At 36.8% G+C, this 22,806-nt stretch overlaps 1 protein-coding gene across 3 annotated transcripts in view; it reads left to right on the top strand.

The window, feature by feature from the left end:
* The first annotated feature begins 5,775 nt into the window (after positions 1–5,775).
* The window catches only part of nab (NGFI-A-binding protein homolog), a 122,487-nt gene continuing 105,456 nt past the window's right edge, over positions 5,776–22,806 (top strand). The window contains exons 1-2 of one of the 3 annotated variants that reach the window (XM_089867592.1): positions 5,776–6,782; positions 7,103–7,226. The gene's annotated coding sequence lies outside the window, so the exon portion shown is untranslated. The remainder of the gene's footprint in view (positions 6,783–7,102; positions 7,227–22,806) is intronic. The other 2 variants (XM_089867593.1, XM_089867589.1) reach the window with 2 other exon arrangements.

Genomic DNA, 22,806 nt, shown 5'->3' with positions numbered 1-22,806 from the left:
ATAGAACGGTAGACACCCTTTCATTAATATTTTTTTACTGCCAATCAATTTTCTCTGTGTTAGTACAATATACCGGTACAATTTTCGTATAACTACAGTTTAACTCGTGCGTTGGGTTGCAGTACATTTTGTTTTTTGTATCTTTTTTCTGATTTGAAGTAAACTATAGTGCAATATTCAACGTAAAAGGATGATGGCGTAGGATTTAGCTTACGTATGTGTGTATCGCGAGAGCCGAGTATATGCGTGATGGGGTAAAATATATTACAGCTGGAAATATGGATGTTATAGTGGTGTGTGTGTGTTTTTTTTTATTTTTCTCTCTTGTCTCATTTTTGCTTTAACAATTTTGAAACCGCCTGTGAATTTTATTTGGTATATACCGGTTCATCTCACGGTACGCAGGAAGCCATTTTTTAAAATTTTTGTCAATTTAGATGCGATTTAATGCAACTATTAATTATAGTTGGAATGATATGAAATTTAATCGTGGTGCGTTGTATGGAACATTAATCTTTACTCGGAATTTATTTTTTATCATAAAGTAAGTGCATGATTTTACATCAACTGCAACATTTAATCCGTTCTATCTAATGCGGATGTATTGATGTTGAATCTCAATATCTTTTTAAAAATGAGTTTTAACTGATTTACTCGAAAATAAGTGCATTTTACAAACGATAGGAAATTGAGTCGTTTTAACGTCTAATTATAAGCCTCGTAATATATTTAAAATATAATCGTAAATGATTAACATCCAGCTCTTGGTTAGGAAGGTATGGAGGTGTGTGGACCTTTGATTAGTTATTCCGAAATTAAGAATAATAATCTTGATAAATAAAAATAAAGATTTTAGAAATCTTGTGCTATTGATCAAAAAATGTTTCATAACTTATTATTATTAAAATTTAAAAATTATAATTAGGGATCATAATATTTAAAGACAAATATTTTGCACGTATAATTTTTCCGCGTTATTTCCGCTTGATGTCGAAAGAACTGCACGATGTGTAGCTGTTTGGAAGGCCTTTTTTAAACTTTAACCATGTAGTTTTGGCAATTACAATTGCACCATTACAACTACTACAAAAGTTGTAAAAAGAAGCCTTGCTAAAGCTCTGTATAATTAACTTGCGTGCACTGAAGTTTTTTTTGGTATTTTACGTATGTTTTTTAAGTACATATAACAATAATTGTTCTAAAACCGTCTGCTTTTAAAGTAACCAGTTTTAGGTTTTATGTCCTATTTATAGGCCTAAATAAAAATAAATAGGGGTTTGTTATAATATTTCAAAATATTCACTTGATTTTGCAAGTTAGAATAATTTCACTTGTTTTCAATCATTTTTATAGCGAAATGTATCTAAAAAGAAATATTTAAAATTTAAATTTATTTCCTATATATTGCTGCCCGCTTTCAAACGAGGGGCTCCTTACTATTACAAACATGAAAAAATTGATTTATGTATTACATATGCGAAGAAATGTAAGATGAAATCCAAAATATTGTTTATCAATATGTCAAAATTTATAGAAATCAAGACCAAAATATTTTTTTCCTATGAAGTGATTAACCCCTCTGTTTCTAAACTACCCACCCATAGCTTATATCCATTTTTACTAGAAATATTAATATTGAAAGCACCCCGATTTTATAAGATGCGGGAAGCTTGGGAAGAAAACGAATTTTTGCATATAAAATTTTGAAAAGTATCGCCTCTAATAATTCATCTTTCGCCTTAACTGTGAGTCTGGGTTTTGGGAAAGAGTTTATCGAGTCCCACCCCCACCCCTTTCCTTCACTCCCGGCATCCTTGTCTAACCCTTTTCTTCCAAACGTTACGCAAAATCTATCCGAATAATAATTCAAGCTTTCGACCCCTTTTCTTCGCTCAATTAAAAATATCAAAATTTTGATTTTTATTTTTAAAAATCTACATTTTATAATCTTTACGATGGTACAGTACTGTCCTCCCTGGCGAATGAAAACAAGATACCGATTTTAGTCGGGAGGGGAGAAAACTAATTTGACTTGTAAATTTACATCATCGATATTGTTTCGTTTCTTTTTTAATATGTATAGTGAATTTTATACAATATACCCTTAAAGACAACCGTGAGGTTCTAGAATACTCTTTGAAAGATGTGTATTTAAATTAGGTAACGGTCGTGTACAGCGTGTTTTTGATAAGTCTGCCATAAATTTGACACTACCTACACTTCGAGAACGACAGCGGTTAATTTTGCAGTCCATCATCCTATTTAGTCTGTGCTAAGCCTTTGACAGCGCTTCACCAGGCGTCGCTTTACGAGAATCTATAACTACAATGTTTGCGCATATCTCCCTAACTAAATGTTGTGAACCTCAAACATGTTCTATGACTTTTCCCACTCAGTTTGACCTTAAGAACGCGTCCGTTCAATTTATGGCAGACTTATTTCAAACACCCTGTATATTTCTTAAGAAACTGATTTTAATTTCTTAGAAGTTTTGACAACTTACCTTTGATTTATTATAACGGAACGTATTTCTGCGGGAAGATGCCTGAAATAATTAAAATATGCCATAGAGCTAGCAGCTTTAAGCAATCGTGCAAAGTTAGTATGGGTTGAAAGAAATTCAAATTATTTAAAAGCAGTTAATGTTTTTTTTTTATTGATATTAATCATACAAAATTTACAAGTGAAATTAATTAACGTATGTACAGTTTACACCAAAATACGCATTGTTTTTTGTACTTAATTTGTTAATTCAAACGTGCTAGCAAAGCTCCAATAGATTTAATTAACAAATAATTGAAATATGGTATGACAGTTTTAATAATTAATTTAAATGAAAAGAAGTGGTACGTCTTTGAAGTTACACTTAAGTAAGTCTAAATTCCCATAAACCATGCACTTATTAGGTATTAACTAATATTATTTTAAACTCAAATTTAAGTATGGTTTTTAGCGAACCCGGTAATGTCTAGTTCTGTTTCAGGCCATTATTATACAGAGGTTGATATTTGATTTTAACGCCTATTTCAAATATTTTTTTTTTGGTTTCACAACCTCTGCATTTCGTCCCAAAAGTTATAAACACCTGGCGTAACTCTTTTTCCCTATGTACATCTACGTTGTAATCTAACATGTTGATCTAATATACCATCATCAATATTTCCGTATATTTAAAATTGTGAAGGTGTATGAAACATATTAAGTCACTGAATCCCTTTAATTAATATTAAGAAGCTGACGTCATTACTAAAGTCGGGCAACTAATTAACGAGTTAAGTTTTTTTTGATATATTTATTCCCTAATCAAATGAAAGCCTTTTAGTTTATGTCCACAATTTTGTTTCGAAGTACAGTTCGTTTGCAGCAAATTAGGTGGAAGATTTGAAGACCTCACTACACTGTATGTCCTTGTCCCTACCTTCCAGGTCTTATTGGCTAGGCCATAAGCGAGCGAAGGTATTGTAGAAAACTGAACAGAATTGAACTTGCGTGGCGGTTGCTCAATGGCAAAGCGTTGATCTGTGAACACAAGGGCTCCTCTCTAGCAAGGGTCAAAGTAAGACAGACGCAAGTTAGCGCGGGTCAAGTTTAAGGTCATCTCCTTTCTACACCCATATGTCTTAGATCTTCACTAAGAACCACTTTGACGAACACAAAACTGGTTACCCTTCTCAAGCCCACATATTTCTTACGCGTAAAAACTCCAGAATCATTTATTTGTATTATCAATCTCGCGTTGTCACACAGGTGGCCGGTGTCACCCAAGTTTCTTAATACCTTGACCATGATGAGGGTACTGTATACGTTTTAGAGTCCTATGAACTCTCTTTCATCCCCTATACCCTTTCTTACATGGTTGTTGAAGACATTACGCCATGAGGCAACTTGGCGTGAGAGGATTTTAGGGGCATATGTCACCTTATTCCATGAAAGTTCAAAACCTTATGTTATAGCCTGGAATCTTTCTGGGGACTTGTTCTCTCTTTCTGTCTCTCCCATTTCCGGTGATCGGATAACCCTTTTATTCAAAGTGGTTTTCTTCTTAAGCGTCTCTAACCCTTACAGCTATATAGTCATGGATTGAGAGGGATTCAGGGAGAACTTAAGGGTCAACGTCTCGGAACCCTGTTCACCTTCGAAAGATACCTCCTCCTCCTTCTTTAAATCGTGGGGTTCGATAACTTGAGGCCCTAGCTAGCTAACACCGTGTCTTTCGTGAGCTCTTCTAGAAGGGGTCGGGGTGAATGTATATATACGGGGGCGCCTATTTTGTTATAGCGCAATCGTTTGTGGTAGGTTTATGCCCCCTGTTGCCTTGCGTAACCTTTTAAATTTTTTAAAAATTTGAATTTATGTTTACTGAAGAAGGTTTATGGAATGGCATATTACTGTAATCCAATTTTTATTACCATTTGGTTCGAGATTTACTATCGGGCGTGAGTTTATTGGATGATGCATGAACCTGCAGATTTTGAAAGATGTGATGCAATTTGATTGTTACGCAGTTTCAAAAGTTCGTATTTGGATTTCTTTGCATACGCAGTTGTGATTATGTTAAGGGATTTGAAGTTTGATGTATTGGAAATGATTTGGCTTGTAGATACATATCAGGTTTTTGAAAGGTGTAATGCAATTTGCTTGTTGCGCAATTTCAAAACTTGGTAATTGAATTTCATTGGACAGTTATGATTAAGTTAAGAGAGTTAACGTTTGATTTATTGGAATTTCTTTAGCTTGTAGATGAATTTTCAAATAATTTTATAGATATTTCAATTTCACTGAAAATTAAGTCAATATTGAAAGCTGAAATTTACGCCTTACAAGATGTATAGTTGATATTAATCAATACACCAGTGCAGAAAACCAGTGGGTATCGTATACCACAAATTTACAACGAAAAAATATTATTTTTTTTACAACATTTAGCATAACATTGGCTATATTCGATAAATATATATAATTTAGTTTATCAGTACATTTATGAAAAGAGCTTTCATCCTTATTAAAATTAGTTAAAATTATCTTTCCGTATATATGGCTTGATTTCACATTATACTGAAAGTATATCTTTCTCTTAAATCATTCATTGACCTCTTCGCTGACTTTGGTCTCGTATAACACCGTGGAATTGTAATCACAATACGATTTTGAGATATTTAAAAGGGAGTTCTAAATCACGCTTGATTTACTTCGTTTCGAAAATGTCCAATTCGGAAAGGAATTTAAGCGTTTATTTTATTATTACGATTAATCAGGATAAGTATCAAGGCACGTATAGTAATATCAGTCGAGTTTAAGGAGAAATCAAGCCCAAATCAGTGAGATATCATGAATTTAATCAAATCTCACGTGAAAACTAATACTTTTTTCATGTTGCATGTTCAAGTATATTTTTTGTTATTTTGTTATACCACGTGACATGAAATTATTCTTTAGAAAACACGTGCACGCACAGATTTGTGACGAATGTGAAAACTTTATTGATTTTATCGTATCTCGTAACACGTGTTCATTTGTACTTATCGCTTCAATCGTATTTGAAAAATGTAATAAATTCATGTAAAATCTTCTAATTCTAGCATAATGAATCCAAATGTATCTAATCGCGGATGAGAAACTTTAAAGACACCCCTCCCTTTATGTCGTCCTTATAAAATGTTAAAGAAAGGCGGAAGGGGTGAGTGGGGGGAAGATGTAGGTCGAATCTCTAATACGAACTATAGATAATAAGTGAAGGAGTGTTACGTTGTTACTAGCATCACCTATCCTAACCCTATCTTCCCTCTTCGTCTTATCCAGCTTAATAATCGTTTTAAATCTTTACTACCTCTCCACGTATACCTATATGGCCTTCCTCAGTATACGATACCATATTCGATAACATTGAAAATATAATTTATGATTACGGGCGCGGCTAAGATATAAATGGAAGAATATATTTCTCTCTCTCTCTCTCTCTCCTCCCGCTCCTCTAGCTCCTGTGACTGAAGCTTCTCCGTGGATGGTGTAGGTTCTCATCGGTAGAGTGTGTCTGAGATACTAACGCGCTTTGTAAGGAGAAACGGAACGGTCCGCGCTAGTAAGTGTCGCGTGTATCTATAAGCGAGCGAGAAGCTAGAATCTGGATATCCATCCATCCCCCTTTTGGTTAGTTTTCTCCTTTCCTCTCGCTTTTCACTAGTCAGACACGGAGGAGCGCCGAACATTCAATTAGCTACCAACCATAATTCCATTCGGCAAATTGTCATTGCATTGCCAGCTAAGATATACGTTTCTCCCCGCGTCCAGAAATCTCCGGATATATTCGCCGGTAGCGGCGTCTACGTAGGAGAAGCTAGATCTACGCGCTCCTTCCTCCTATTCCAAGAGCTCAGCTCTAGCATCCAGCATCCATCCTGGATCTAGCGCGCGCTGCACGCTTTCTCTGCCCGCAGCTTCCACTCTCCTCGTATAGGATTTTTCTTCCCTATTTATGATTCCGGTGGGAGGAGAGAGCGTCGCCATTCGACCCCTAAGCCTCGGCTTCCCGGCATTCTGATTCGCGAAGGACGTAGACGGATCTCTCGCGCTTCTCTCCGCGTGGTTTTAAGGTCTAGTTACGTTTTACGCGCTTAGGCCTCGCCGGCGAGCGACCTACGCAGGGGCCCCTCGTCTCTTTAAAAATGGCCGCCGTTGATTCGGAGGCCGAGTCTATTTTCCTAGCGACTACCGTATCACCGAACGCTATTCTCCTTTGAATGAATGAAAGAAAAATAACTCATCGCGATTTGGTAACTATCTAGGTATACATTCATTTCGATACGTTATCGAGTTTGTTACGTGTTAATCATCAAGGTTACGGATATAGTTGTAGCGTAAAGTACGTTTTAAAATGTACTAGTCCTTGTAACAAAACGAATCCACGTGGGCCTATGCTTGTAAGGATGCTGTAAGGTTTTCAAAAACAAAACATTTATAAAGTTAATATTTCGAATACATATGCACGTTTATTTAAGCACGCGTTGGAGTTTAAAACCCACTAGTGTAAATTCATTTTTTCAAATACATGGTTTTCTTGTAGGGCATGACATAATAACGTTAGAATCGCATTTTTATTCTGCAGGTATTACCGGCATTATCCAATTGTAACAAAAACGAAAACAACAACGACAACAGCAGTCACGTGCTCTCGAGGTCTCTAAGTAAAGAAGGTTCGGTTCGGTTCAGCCCAGTACACTAGATTAAAGGTAGGATACAATGTTTATATTGCTTTTTACCTTTATATGTATAAATGGATCAAATTGCATGCACGTGGTCCGTCGTGTTGTTGCACCGTTTTGCACGCACTTGGGAGGTTTAAATGGTTTCCGTATACATTTCTTAACACCCTTATACTGATTGGTATTATTGTATAGTTTAAATTCATCCCCTTTTACTGTTTATTTACATTGCGATTTTGACTACCCCTTTCCGCCCCATTATGCCATATATATATATATATCTATATATATACAGTTTTAGCCTAGGTTCCTCTTCCATTCGCCAAAAGGGGGGGGATGAAGTGCAGTGTAGAAGGCGGGAATAAGGGGCAAAAGGGGGGGTTCTACATAGATTGCCCTTTCTCCTGCCTTCCCTTTAATATACGGACGATGCTAGACCGACCAAAATTTTCATTTCTACATTTCATGCCTAGTCAAAATTCCTATACCGTTTATAGATTCTGCGCGTACCAGAGAAGTCCATCTATGACACGGCCGTTGAGACTGTAGCCGCGCCGCGTGCCCCCGCTAGTGACCCTTTCGATTTTGGCGGCAAAACGCTCGTCCGAGTCAAGTTCGCGAGCGCTCGCGCTTTTCAATACACGGAGAGAGAGATGATATATATTCAATATTCTCCTAGATTGTTTATTGGGAAATCCCGCCCCGCCCCTTTTCCATTTGAAAACATAAATAAATTTTTCTCGCGTATAATTTCTTTGTGAGAATCAACGGGCACGCTATATCTATCTTCATCGTTCTTTTCTCTCTCTCTCTCCGATTCATCTTGAGCTTCCTTTTATCATCACTGAAAAATCTCGCTCATCGCGTGTCGTATGTAGTATTTGTTCTTCGCGCCAGTTTTACCCTTTGTGTATGTAGAGAATAGTAAGAACTTAGGGATTATTATGCTGTTTTTCTTAATATAATTAGGGATATTTCGATGGTTTATAATACACACACACAAAACTCTATCGTGTTAAATGGTTGGCTAAAATGCTGGCTTATTACTTTATTCGCTGCTGAAGACACACGTGATTCACTAAATATAAATGGTTTGTGGCTTTATAGCACCTCTCTTATGCACGCACTGTTTTTCTAACAGCATGAGTATTTTAATTGTACTTGTATAGTCAATTTTCATTTGGGTTAGTTCAATTTATGGTTATGAGCAAATCTACTTCATGCTAACCTCAATATACTTAATGGTAATACAGAAAGCCATGGCCAAGCTTTTTTATGCACTACTAATCACGATTTACTCGTTATTTTTTATGAAATTATTTCAATTCAAATATTGCTTTTCAAAATACAACGCTATATGCTTAACCATATGTTCAAGTAACTAACTTTTGCATCTTTACAATAGCAACGAAAGGGTTAAACACTAGTTTTCATGTTGAGAAAAACAAGTTCACACTTAAATATAAAACAAAATGGCCGCAGCCATACACGCAAAGATATACAAAATAATTCAATTTAAAACCAATTATTTTGAACAATTTTAAATATAATTTGTCTAAAAACAATAATAATACGCTACTAAATCGATTGGTATTTTTAATCTTGGAATGATCATTATATTCCATTGGAAACAGTATAAATTACATCACAATTACGTCCTTTTCAAGGTAGAATAACAACAAACCCTCGACCTTACTTCATAATATTAAAATATACGCAACACCGTGCTAATTACGACGTTATCCGCATAATAACTAACAATAATATAATATTAACTATAGATAAAACATTCAACAAGAAAAATTAATTAATAAAACCTTATTTAACTAACAGGTAATTAGTAAAATACGCGCACCAACCCTGCACCTCCTTCCATATCTAATTAAATTAATATAAAAGAGAACCTCGTGCTAAAAACCCACGTGACCAAGGCACATTTTTCATTGGCAATATACGAATATATATATTCAGAGTCGCGTCAGAGACTTTTAATGAAATCATCTTCTATAAAGAGTAAAGTTAGTCGCGTTATAGGCGTGATTGAGGTAATAGTGAATTCCCTTAACCCTTCTCCTCCTATCCTCGTATAGAATCCAAAACAGATTATTAATAAAGTTTGAACGGACGATGAACGCGCCGCAATTAAACCAAAGTATACGTAAGAGAATACTCAGTGGGGGTTTAATTTTTTATTAAAAAAGGAACCACCATCATCCACTAACTGCCCCAAGGAAAAGCTAAGCGATCTCGACTTAATATGAAAGAATATAAAGTGAATGGTACTGAAAGAGCAGGTGACTTGTTTTTAAAAATCCATAAGGGGTATAGAACGTTACATTGACAGAAGTTTGTTGTGTGACATAAAAACCATCATCTGAAAGTGTTCTTATCAGGTTTTGTTGTCCCATTTTCCTTCACTCGTACAGTTCATTAGAATTTCTCTGGAAATTCAGGACTATTTATTTGATTTTGCATTTTGTCTCTCTATTCTCATTTTAAAGAACAGATGGAGCCTCGTTAATTTATGTTCATCTCTTGCATTAAGGAAGGACGTTTTCATTTGCGTATTTTTAGTTCGGATAGGTTTTGATTATAAACAAATAAAGAACGGGGATTATAACGAAAGTCAGATATATCTCAAGTGGTTAAAAAATCATGCTGAAATTTGGTTATTTAAAAAAGCAAAATGAATCCGTAGTTACAAGCTTGTAAGTTGATAATAATCAATTTTCAATGGTAGTTTATGTCCCTTGCAACACAGTAATAGACGAACGTACTTTGAGAAACTTAAACCTACCGTTTTTACCATGGAATAACATGCCTAATATTGATCCTCTTCAAGGATATATTGAATGCGAATTTTTATTTGCTCGTTTAACCTTTTAGGTTCAAATAGACTATTTCGTTGTAACTATATATGAGGGAAAGACACGTGGGGCTTCCATGGCGCCTGCGCTGTAGACTTTTTGTATCATGAGACTGCGCAGAGACGGATTGCAATGTATGTCCCGATACGGGGCTTGCCTACCCCTTTTTTTCACGTCGAAAAGGTGACATATCAAGCAAAGATCCAATCAATGAATATATTACTTCAAATAACAAACTTCCGTACATATACGTCTCTTATAAGCTAAAAATCCCATTTACTCGTGATTCCCTCACCAAAGAGTTAATAATGCCATTAAGTTTTGTTTATGCGAAAGAGTATATCGCCAGTCTAGTATATTTTAGCCCTGGCGGTGTCAAATTAATAATAAGAAAAATTGTGCGGTGTATGTGTGTGTGGTATGGCACAGTGACTGCCTTGTCAATGATTAGAAGAGATGAGACTGTGTGAAGCCTTGGTGGCAAAAGAGAAAGAATACACCCTCGCTGCTTCGAGTTCCTATACACTATCCGACGGTGCCGTCTTTTTGATTAATCACGCGTTTAGGCTTTGCGATATATTAATTTTTATTTGATATGTAAATGACCTCCAGCTTTAATGGGTAAAGAGAATTGGTCGGAAGGCAAAAGTGATTCCTTCTCTCGACTACCAACGGAACGACGTATACGACTCTCTTTCTGTTCCCTCATCCCTACCCCGCCCTCTTACCTCCCTGACTCCATCAAACACTAGGGGTAAGGTTTCATTTTTAGCATTTGGTTGCAGCAATCTAGCTGGATTTCGAATGATGAAAGGGGAGAGAAGGGGAGGGGGTAAGGTAAATTGAGGCAAATTGGGATAGCTGCTAAAAGTTTTAATTTTTCCTGGGGAAAAATTTTTCTGCAAAGTTATAGGGACGGTTTGGTCTGGTCGAGCTTCACCGAAGTTTTCTCTTTCTCTTCGTCAAGTTATTACTTACGTTCACCTTATCTTGAGAAGTACTACTTTTTCTAATGCGAGGTTTAACATTTTATATTGAGGCGCCGTAAGCTTGGGTATTTTCCTTAAGGAAGAATGAACGTGTAAATGTATGATGGTCCAGCCTTGGCCGTTCTTTCTAATTGTTAGGAAATTCGTTGCAATTAGTTGCGTGTATTTTTTTCCGAAACTTGGTCTTTTCGATGCTTAGCTTGTAGAAATGCCAGGGGAAAGAGAGAAAGAAAGGGGGGAGGGTTAAATTGTAACACGTGTTAGGTTCTTTTTCATGCAATGGCTAAAAACCTGAGGAACGCTCGCTTTTGCCCTATCTAACCCTTTGCCACTATACGTGTACCCGACTTTAATTGAATTTGGCCTATTTTTAATCAGCGTTTCTTTTTCCCCCTCCTCCTCATTTTCGTTTCGCCCCCCCCCCTTGGTGGTAACCGCCCTCTCTCACGCCCTCTGGCGTTTTCTACTCTTCTAAAAGAATACTAGCCTCGACTCGTACCACGGTATAATCCAACGTCGGTCCAATGGGTTTTTATACACTGCTTAGGACTAAGAGCCTTCTCGAAACTTTTAAGAACGGTGGTACATTGAGTTGAAAAAGAAGTAAGAGATCCAATAGGAGTAAACCTTAAAAGGAATTTAACGAGCTAAGGCTGTAGGGGATGCATGTCTAGACCTTTTCGTTGGAATTCTCCAACATCTTTAACGTTAAGGCTTGGGTAATGTAAACAAGGGTAACTAAAATAGGCACTTTTCCTTGGAAGAAATGGTCCGTGATGGAAAAAGAAGTGAATTTTGTTCTCTCTCTTTCTCTCTCTATGCTATTTCCTTCCTATTTAAGCCTTATAGGCACGTTCTTTTCCTTAAGTTTAAGCCCAACTGGCCAGCCAGTACCTCAATTCGACATTCGCTAGAAAACTAATTCGGGAAACTAAAGGGGTGGAAGGTGATTTGAAAATTTGGGTGGGTGATACTACTAAAGGGGAGAGAAGGACTAGTTTTGTACGATTCTTGTAGATGTAATCTAATTTCGATTCCGAAGACGATTTAACGTCGGGTTGTACCACCACCGCTACAGTCCGCCAGCCAGTAGAGGTGAACTGAAGACTTTATTTTCAATTCCCTAAGTTCGGGTTAGATTGAATGAAAAGGGAAGGAGGAAAGAGAAGTCCAGGAGAGTGTAGAGGTCTTCCAGCGAAACTTTCGGGGTCCTGCAGCCCCAAAACGAATGTAAAAGTGTTTGCAACCGCCTCGTTCAGGTGTTCCGGGTGAAGCTGACATGTATGAAGTTAAAGGGAAGAACGGAGACTATGAATTCTTCAAGTTTGTCTTCTGTTGCATGGCTTTTCAAGTTTGATAAGTCTCGATTGACCCTGGCTGGAATCAGTAACTCTTATACTATTTCCAATTTATGACGATAGAGGCGCTGAAGTACTTCCCATAGATCTCCTATCTAGTTGTCAGGATATTTCCTTTTCATCCTCTCTTTAAAATTCGAAAGGAAACTTAGCTTTTTTACTCTCTCTCTCCCTTTTATCGAATGTAAAGTGAGTTTGATAGTGTTTAACCTTAAAGAATAGTTCGAGCCTTTTGTGAGTGAAAACTTTGTGGGAGAGAAGATGACCACCTTCTTTGACTAAGTACTCTTTTAAAGTGATAATTAGAACGTCCACTAATAGATTGAAGTTACAATGAGGCTATGTTCGTTAAGAAGACGATTTTTCTTTGTCTTTCCTCCTCACGAAAGGGTGTTTTTTTGTTCCGTAGATAAATTATGAAAATAATTTACGTTTCTTGATAAAAATAACAAACTGACTAATCATAAAATTAGTTTGGATAGCTAAGTAGGACGGTGCACTCTCCGAGTCCTTCTCCCTGAGGGAATTGTACCGTACCTTCTTATACGTTAAGCTCTTCTTTATTTCTTTAGGAGAAAGGGTTGAGATGGGGGAAAGGTTTTCCTAATTGATTATTACAAAAAGTGTTTTTGCGTTAAAACCATCTCTCCATTAAATCTTCCTCTCTCACTCTCATCTTTTCAGATTTTAATCCCCTAGACTAAAACTTAGGCCCCTTAAAAGGATAACGAAAAAGAAAAAAGAAAAAAATACCCTCGACAAAAGCTCTTTGCGAGTGCGAAGTTTATGGACCGCCCGACAAAATTAAGACTAATAATTAATTGGAAATAAAAACGAATCCCAGGATCTTAAAATTTTAAATAGCAGGATATATTTTTCCCCAAAAAATTATTTTAAACCCCCAAGCTAGTTCCTAAATTTTTAGGAAGATAATTTTTCCGGAAGAAATGTTTTAGAAATTTCTAATTTAACAAAGCGCATAAAATTATTTTTCAAAGGAGTAAATTTTAAAAAAACAAACATAACACAAGTTCATGAAGATAAGTAGCGATTCTGAGAATGGAGCAAAATGCAGAATTTCGACAACAAAAATTTATGATACTGGGAAGGGCGTTCTAGCAATTTTACTCCCCCATTCCCACGATAGAGTAGGCAGAATTCTTTAGCTTATTTTGTTTTTAGAAAGCAAGAGATCCTTGGGAGACTTATCGTTATAGTCCTATGACTTTGAAAATACATAAATTGGATTAAAAATTAGTATGTAATAAATCATGAAGAGAAGAAAATTACATCATTTTATAATTTTAAAATGTTACATTATGAAATTAAGTGTTACTAGGCCTATGTACATTGCTTTTCAACTTTATATCCCTACGCGCTTTTAACGTTGCTACTTTGCTCGCTGCTCTAGTTTCTCTAACTTCTTTTGAACAAATGTACAAGAAACTTTTAAATTCTCACATTTACCTTGGGGTGAAAGTGAAACTACGGAGAATAAGATAAAAAGATATCATTTAAGACCTAGTATAAATATAAATAAAGACGAGAGAGAGGGGGCAGATGGAAAGGGGAAAGCTTCTAATTAGCGAGGAAAAGAAGGAAATAAGGAAAGGAAACGAGTAAATGCGCGAAATTTAAAGGAAGAGAGGCTAAGTGTATGTTCATTTGACTAAAATTTCTTCCCCTTCCCTTCCATCCATCTATCCCTCATTCCATTTTGCAAGATTTTTCCTTTTGGCAATCAAAACCAATAAATAAAGGCTAAACTCATTTTTCTATTCCTTCCCCATAACATCCTACACCCTTAACCCTCAAGAAACATCTCCCAGTTTCATTCGAACCTTTCGGTCATTTTCGCTTCCTATTTCTTATATTTCGCGCTAATGTATACCACCAAAAGGAATAATGTATACGTTACGTCAACAATTTATACCATACTCTCTAGAATATTGAACTATAACTTTAAAAATACTCCCCGTTTTTCAGTTTTCACTAACTTCAAATATGACAAGAAAGTCAACATTGAGATCTTGACTTCCATAGATTTGTTGATGCCAAAGACCTAGTTTGGATAGTATAGAGAAGTCAGTGTTTTAAAACGTGTCAGGGATTTCATGCTAAATATGGTTCGGAATTGATCATGTTGAATTGATCAGGGACAGTTGAGAAATGAAGGTATATCTTTTAAGGCATGATCAAGAAAGCAAACGTCATTGACTGCCTGAAATAGCTAAGAATTATATATTTTTTTCCAGCAGAATGGGGTCGAGTATTAGTCACAATATTCATGAACAAAATTACTTGATCCTTTCGTTAGATTCTAAAGTAACGAATACGGGCGGGATTTCTCTCACTCACTCTCTCTGTAGAATTCTAGATTGGGGTGGCAAGAAGGGGAATGACGATTGGGGGGTTAAAAAGATGAAGATGCCAAGTGCAAAGAACGAAACAAAACGGCCACAAAATATATTTAATTCTAGCCATCACTTTTACCCCTCTCCCCAGTTTTCCTCCCGCCGAGTCTCAGATCCACAGTCAGTCCGTCTCAGAATTCTCTGTTGCTGCAGTTTTAAATACGTTGCTATATATATACATACATAACCCCTTCCCCTCCTGTGTCCCCTTTCGGAATTTGTTGGCGACCCCCTATTTTCATCTTTCTTAGAGTTCTTAGGACCATTTCGGAAAAGGATATGTATATCGTCTGTCCAGGAAGTAACTCTGAATTGACGCGAAAGTAGGGCGATAGAGATGTCCGGTAGGGATTCAATTAGGTTAAGTCCCTCTCTCCATCTTTCGTTCTATTCAACCGTATCTCTTGAATGGACATAGGGGGATGAGGAGCAATAGGGATGAGGATGGTGGTGGTGGAGAAGATACACGAGAAAACTTCATTCCTTATTTCTATACTTACACAAAATGTGTTTGCGTTTTTGGGAGTGGGGGGTATATTGGGGTATGAAAATAACCCGGCAGGCATTTTATGGTGGCTTTTAACGCGTCACTTGCCAAATATTATTTTGGCAGATTTTTGACCCCCCTCCTCCCCCACACCGTTCTTTTCTACGGTATATTTTCCTCACATTTGGACAGATGAGATTTTTCAGTTTACGCTGCGAGATATAAGGCGACTAATATCAGGAAGGGCTCAAATTTCTCACTCACTCTCTCTATTTTGACAAAATCGTGTCTTTTTTCCCCCCGTTTTTAACTCTTTCTCAATTGGAGACGGCTTTATATATATATAGTAACGGGATACCTTAAACCATATTTAAAAATTTGATTTAAATATAAGAGTGGAGTAAACTTGTATATAGCTAGGAATTATTCACTAATCTTTTGTTTGTGACGGATAAAAGGAGAATGCCTTTGAATTTAAATCTCATTCTCGGTGTTATGGTGCCTTGAAGGGGAAACTTAAAGGAAAGGGTTACTCTATATTTTTCTGGGGGTTTTTGTTGTTGTTTGTTTTAAAGAACATATTTAAATATTTATTTATTATTTCTCTAGCTGAGGAATTAGTATTATTTTTTAATTAATTGTTGCAAAGCAAACAACAAAAAGATTTTTCGCAAAAGCAAAGCAAAAGGAACGAACAACAGCAGTTAAAGAGGGATTAGCAAACATCTAAACTCAAAAACTTTTACATTTATAATAATAGTAGGATAAATTCTTTAGAAGAAAAAATAAGATCAAAATTCTAGATTACACCTTCCCTTTAAACATTCAAAATCGATCATTTGAGTGTGGTTAAATCGAGGTATTTATTTTATTCCTTTTCACATTTTGCTTTTGAATTAAAAAAATATCCGTAACTACTCAAATTTCTACGCGATTGCAATTTTCAAAAATAATTTATATTTCTAACCAAAAACTTCGTATTTCTGTATTTCTATGAAAAATTTCATTCTTGATTGGATTGAAAATAAATATATATTTCCCATCAAACTTTCGTTCATATACCAACAAGCTCTCCATGAGGTTCATCTTGAGCTTCTCTAATCATTTCATCATCCCATCTCTATCGCTTTAACCCGGCGCTTAGGCACTTTACGTTCGGGTTAACATTCTCGTCGCATTTTTAAAATTTATTTTTAATTTTTCTCTCTCACTCTCGGTCAGCTCAAGAGCCCGTGTAATACGAATCCTATCGACTTGTCCCATATATTATGTATACACATACATACATACGTACATACACATATATACAAATACATATAAGCGTTAATAACCCTCCCGGTATGCCTGTTTATAGAAGGCTAATGAATGGAAGAGTTACGAGGAGGGAAAAGGAGACGCTATAGGACAGGGGCGCTTAGAACCAGCTAGACTATAGTGATGAACGGGGACTTGTACAGGGTGGAACGTACGCTGTGTCCACGCACTTAACAATACTTCTTTTTATTGTAGGCTTTCATGTAATGTGGATTTAAGCAGCGTTTGATAACGTTATTTATAACTTTATTGACGTCAGCATTGCGTCATCGCGAACTTACTAGAGTACACTCCCACGCCGCTAAGTTAATCATCCTTACATACAATTCCAATTAACGATTTCTGAGAAGGTCACCTATATAGATAAGTATAGAGTTTCGACCCTGTATAGGTTGTACAGGTACAGGGTGTTTCTGATAAGTCTGGCATAAATTAAGGGGATGTTCTTTGGGAAATCAATTTTGTTTGTTTATCTCCATTTCGCCGTCCGAGCAACTGTTTTCGAGTTATGATTTGAGTGTTTTAACGATAACCCCTTAATTAAATTAGAAATAATTGTCTAAATCAGTTTATTAATTAAATTTAAGGGGTCGTTCGCAAAATACTTCTTACAATCTTAACTTGACGGCAAAATGGAGATAGAAATTACATTTTCGACTCAAAATCGTGCACCTAAAGAACATCCCCCTTAATTTATGGTAGGCAGACTTATCAGAAACACCCTGTATATACATACGATCATCCCCGTATTGGGTTCTCGTATCCTCCCGTTGCTCTTAATTCGTTCAAGGTGGTCGGTTTACTGCGAAAGGTGACTGGCTGGCAAAGGTGCACGCGGCCGCGCGGGTATGAATCTACAATAACAATTAGTCCGTCCTTAAACGAGTGATAGATTCGTTAGATACTTCGATTTGCATAATATTCGGATTTTCCTCAAATATATCTATATCCCTTTAATATTTCATTCCCCTTTTCACAAGTCTCTTCTCTCTCACACACATACCTCTCTCTCTGTCTCTTTACCACTGATCCTCCCGAAGTGAGAGAGAGGCTGAAGAGTTCGTTACCTTATTGCCTGAAATATATATATAGGTGCGTTTTCATATATAAGTGTTATATAAATATATTTATAAATATAATAAGGAGAGGTCGAGGTTAAACCCCCGCGAATCCACCCCTCCGGCCTAGATTAAATGCAAATTTTTAAAATATACAACGTATTTCGTGCTGCTTGCGTGGATACATTCATACATACTAGGCATATCGCGGTTTGTTTTAAAATTTTGACTGGGCCAGGAGGAACATTTCGAGTATTGGTTTAAATTTTTAAAACTGGATTTTTGAAATATCGCGACTGTATTTAATCCCACTTTTATTTATTATTTTTTTATTAATTATGATTTTTTATCAGTTTTTATAATTTTGTTTTTATTTATTTTTTTTAAATTGAAAGAGTAGAATTATGCTCCTACAATATAGTAGTTATACCCCTGCTTAGGTGTTTGTTTTCCGTTTTAATCATTTTTAAAGGAAGTAGAATGCAATTCTAATTTTGCATGCAAAAACGCAAGAGACGACATTTCCCCGACGTATTTGTTTACGTAACTTGCGCCCCTTTCCCCTAAAATGGCGTCAAAATTGGTAATTTGTAATTTAAGCCTTCATTAAAGGCTTATTTAGAAAAATATCTTTAACTTTTATTCTACCTATTTTTTAATATATTGTTCAAGGGAAGCCGCCTTACAGGGGCTTCAATTCCAATGTATTTCTAGGCAGCCCCTGTAAATCATGTTTTTGCAATACACCAGTGCAAGCTTATGAAAAATTTAAAAAATATGTATAAATACCCATCCAATTCAAATTTGAAGTACCCCATTAATTTTTAATCTGCAATCGCAATAATTGGACGGTTTTTCTAACACGTCGTAATAACTGGTAGTAAAAATGTGGCTGGCTGGTTGCTTCCACCCAAAAATTTATGGATGGAGCTAGAGGGGAAGGAGTGCTACAAGTTAATAATATTAATAAGAAAAGAGGGCAGACTGAAAATTTTTCGGTGCCTGCTCAGGTTTTTAGTCGAGAGAGAGAGGGGGAGGGGGTTAGGTTGGGTTGGGGGGGGGTAGTAAGGGATAAATGCGGACGACGAAGGTACGTACCGCTTTGGTTTTTCGAGGACCACTGATAATTATTAAGGGTCGTTTTTTGAGAGACTACCCAATCCCTTGACACTCTTCAACCAACTAACTAACCAACCAAACCCTTTCCATGTTCTAGGGAACTAGTAAATCTAGTAAACCTCAAAGTTTCGCAGTGAGATTGTACCACTTCTAAAGCTATTTCTGATGTATTGATTGCTAAGGGGTTGATAGCTTGACTGTGGTTGAATCTCAGTTTTAAAAATTGGCGTAGTAATGGCGTCGGCTGGCGAACCCGTACTTTCCAACAACGGCTATAAATCGAGAGCCGCCTTTTCTTTCCTTCTTTTTCGTTCGGCGTTGCCGTCCGCCCTTTTTCGCTTTTTCTTCCGACGTCCTTCTGACGGCAACGCCGATCTTACCCCAGCGATGTCGGCTTCCCGCCTAGCCTCTCTCTCTTTCTCTTTCTCTCTCTCTCACTCTTCTATTATCCCTGGAAAAATCGTCAAAAGAGAATTTGGGGTGGAAAAAGGAGCTCTCTGCCAGCTCGAATCTCGCCTCGACGCCTTTGCCTTCTCTCTTTTCTCACTCTCTTTCTTTCACCACTCTGCCCCGGTGTAACCCTAGCGCAACCCAGAACTACTAACCCTGGCAAAAATTACGACTCACTCCATATTTCAAATTCTCAACCCTGCTTCTTCGTTCTTCCTATAGTTGGTTTCGGAAAAGAAATTATCCCTCCATTATACTTCCCTTTCCTAGACAGTTTTTTTATTTTATTTTGCTCACATTCGAGACTTCATATCATACTTTCAGAACTAGACTAAATCTTCATTCAAGAACTTAACGGTTTTATCCTCGGCTTAGTCTAAGAGGGTTTATCCATGGAAAATCGTAAATCTCGGTTTTCATTTTTAATTTTTTTTTTCGTAATCTCAAAATTTATCAAGTTTTTTATCAGGGAGGTAAAATTAGACCAGGGTGTGAATTTTTGATAAGGCACGTAACGACTTATACATCTTATATTCCCCATTTATTTTCTATATAGCTGATACCACAATTTTTAATATTTTATATGTATATACTTATTGAATTATAAATTTATACGTCGAATTTACAATTTCTATTTTTGGATTATTACTATATAGGCATATTATTATTCGTTTGAACCACGAGTCTTTTACAATAATTTTCACCCTCTTTAGAAATTGATAAGAAAAGATTTTAATATAATATAATATCTGTTTTGAACCGCGAGTGAAAATTTTGGGAAACTACTGATGATTTTGCAATGCCCTTGTTCATCATTTTTAAAATGGAATAGCTTGTGTTTTAAAAATATGCAAACGAACTAGAGCTCTAACCCCGTGTGTACTCTAAAAGTTATAACCAAGATTAGGAAAATATAAATTAGATTACTAACTTACTTAGCATCGATTTAAATATTCATCAGGTTTATAGATATTTTGAAATTAATCTCAAAAACGAAAGATATATTAGCGCGAGTTAATATTCAGATACGGAAATGCATGAAACTATGTATTAGTTCCATCGGTCCTTTTTACTCAAAATATATCCTATTTTAAACCTTCGGGGGATGTTTCAATTAAGTTTAAAGTTGTAGAACTCTAGGTCTAATAACAACAAAATTTTGTAAAACTTTAAAATCGAGGCCGAATTATTAAAAAAATATATACTCGGAAAGAAGCTGGAAAAGAGGTCTTCGGAATCAAATTGGATTCCGGAAAATCGTTAGGAAAGTCAAATAAAGAACTTTTTTCCATTAATTTCTAAACGTCGATGCCAGCGCAAAAAGCGTTGACAAGGAAAGAAATTTACTTTTGAATTAACCAGTATATAGAACTAAGGGGTTTTCTGAGCCAACCAACTCGATCGGGTAAAACACTATTTTCTGCCGTTTTCCAATTTCTCACCACCCAACTTCCCTTCCATCTCTTGGCAATTTTCTTCGAAGAAACCCCTTCTCCCCCTCCCCTCGCCCCATCTTCCATCCTCCCAATCCCCTGATCTAGTGCAAGCATCGCGCAACCTAGCTTTTCTTTTTCTTTCGTCTTTCTTTTCCTAGTTGCATGCATGCTCTCTCTCTCTCTCTCTCTCTCTCTCTCTCTAGCTGAGCTCTTCTTCTTCTGTTCTATCTTGTCTCTTTATATAATCTATTTCCTAGAGAGATAAAACGATGTTTGAAGGTAAAGAGGTTTGATAGGTATATAGAAGGTAGGCGGAAGAGTGGGCAAAAAGGAGATAGAAAATGGGGTGGCGTCGCGTCGGGCGGAAGAGGATGGTCGGCGGAGGAGTGGGGGTAAGGCAAGGTTTGAAGGAGGCTCTCGAAGAAGAGAAGAAGAAGAAGAAGAAGACCAAGAAGACTAAGAGAGAAGGCGCGGTCCAATGCACCGATAAATTGGAAAGACGCGCGGGGCAAGCTCACCTTTTAGGACTTGGGGGTAGGATAGGTAGGTACAGAACTCGGCTTTTTATCTCGTACCCGCTGCCCGCCCTCCCGCCTTTTCTCTTCTTGTCTCGAGCATCTGGCTCCGTCGTTATAATAAAGAAAAATACATCGTCTCTCCAGCTATACAGTCCCTTCTTCATACCTAGGTACCTTCCCAATTTCTCCCTTTTTTTTTCTTCTCTCGCATCAGTCCCGTATAGCTTAAGCCTTTGCCTAAACAGGCGTATACTAGGTAGGGTATACGTGCCAGAGCGGCCTTCTTCAAAAAGTCTTGGCTTAAGTTTTCTAATCCAATTAAAGGGATAGTTAATCCCCCGTACCTCTTTTTTCCCAAAGCCCTCGCTTGTGCATGCTTGATTCTCTTTTTCTTCTTTTTTAATAGTCCTTTTCCTCTTTTCTCTAGTTGTTCTATCTCGGTATTAACATTAGAGCCTCGGGAAAAGCGCTCAAGCTACCATGGTGTAAGGGGCGGTAACCCTATTCTTATTCTTTTTAGGAAAAGCCTTAGGAAAAGGAAGAAACCCTCGTGGTTCACGTGGCGCACTAGTAGGGTATATCCTAGTGTTGGAAAAATGATTTTTAAAATTTCTTTTCTCTATATTCATTGGAACGTCTAGTCAACCCCATCTCCTCCCACGCCTCCGGCGCTGATAATTAAGCCTTTGTGATGATGTTTCGGATGGATGAAGTTATCTATACGTTTCTGGTTGAAACAGTATAATATTTTAGAGTAGTTATGTTTTAAATAACATAGTTTTTCAAATAAATGATCATAAAGTACTTCCTATATAAGTAATTTTATATTTAAAAACGATTTAAATCTAAGTAATTGAAAAACGTATCTGAAATTTAACTTAAATATACGATAAACCATACGGATTAATATTGTAGTCTCCGAAAAGTATTTTAGCTTTACCCCGAACACTGGAGTGAGGCTGATGAAACACTTCTACAGGCGTTTTAGATCAAGTTTTACATAAATAACTCGTGAGAGTCAAACTGTCTCCAATTCGAGTCTGGCCACTTCACGATATTGTCACTGTTTGGCCCAATTATCCCGAAATCTTCCCACTTCACTTCCCCCTCCCATACAGTCACTAATTAATCCGTATACATTCAAAAGGCATCCCGCGGGCATGACGACCCTGTTATTGAAAAAGAATACTCGATACAAAATACCTAGTTTTAAACTATTGTTCGAAAAACGAGGAGTGAAAATTGATACAATTTTAATTATGAACAGCAGAAGCGGTAGCAGGCAGCGCGCCAACCAAACAAACGCGTGGGTTCATTTAATGGATATTTTGTTCTTAATTTTTGCTCCCAGAATTATTTCTTTTCACGAAGGCGCGCGCGTGGAGATGAGGATGGAAAAGAGACGGTGTCGTCTTTCCCCGCTTCCTAGCTCCATGTTGGATGTTGTAAGAGCTGGCCGCGTGACGCTGTGCCCGGAAAACGCCATTACTTTAGTCGAGCGGGCGGATCAATTTTATCATAGGACGAAGGCGAACGAGCCAGCTTCGGAAGAAAAAAATCTTTTTTGTTGCTCGGATGCTGCCGAGGAAGGAGGATG

Source organism: Phalangium opilio, unplaced genomic scaffold (assembly GCF_054372755.1).
Source record: "Phalangium opilio isolate 3A_F unplaced genomic scaffold, DU_Popi_V2 ptg000024l_1, whole genome shotgun sequence".
NCBI lineage: Eukaryota > Metazoa > Arthropoda > Arachnida > Opiliones > Phalangiidae > Phalangium > Phalangium opilio.
This window is presented reverse-complemented; position numbering and strand designations above follow the sequence as displayed.